We start from the raw sequence: 408 nt of genomic DNA, 5'->3' as shown, positions 1-408 counted from the left end.
AGGTCAACCTTATTCCTATTGAATCTGGCTTGAGAAGGGAGGGAAATACACACTAAATAGGGGATCTCACCCTCCAGGAAATAGGAGGGGAAGGGGATGCGAGGGGGGATGATGGAAGGGAGGGCAGGCTGGGGGGGAGGGAAGTTGGAAGCACCCACATTTGAAAAGGGACAGGATCAAAGTAGAGAATAGAACAAGTGGGAGGTGGGATAGGAGGGAGGGAAAAATAGTCAGTCTTTTACAATACATCTACTATGTTATTGTTTTGCATTAGCCACACATGTACAACCTATACTGAACTGCTTGTCCTCCCAGTGGGGGTGGGTGGCAGGGGGGGGGAAGGGAATGAATCTGGAATTGAAAGTTTTAAAATCAAATATTCAAATATATATATATATATATATATAT

The sequence above is a fragment of the Petaurus breviceps genome, unplaced genomic scaffold (genome assembly GCF_028583685.1).
Source record: "Petaurus breviceps papuanus isolate PSGF00001 unplaced genomic scaffold, PetGlider_PUasm1.0 38, whole genome shotgun sequence".
Lineage (NCBI taxonomy): Eukaryota > Metazoa > Chordata > Mammalia > Diprotodontia > Petauridae > Petaurus > Petaurus breviceps.
This window is presented reverse-complemented; position numbering follows the sequence as displayed.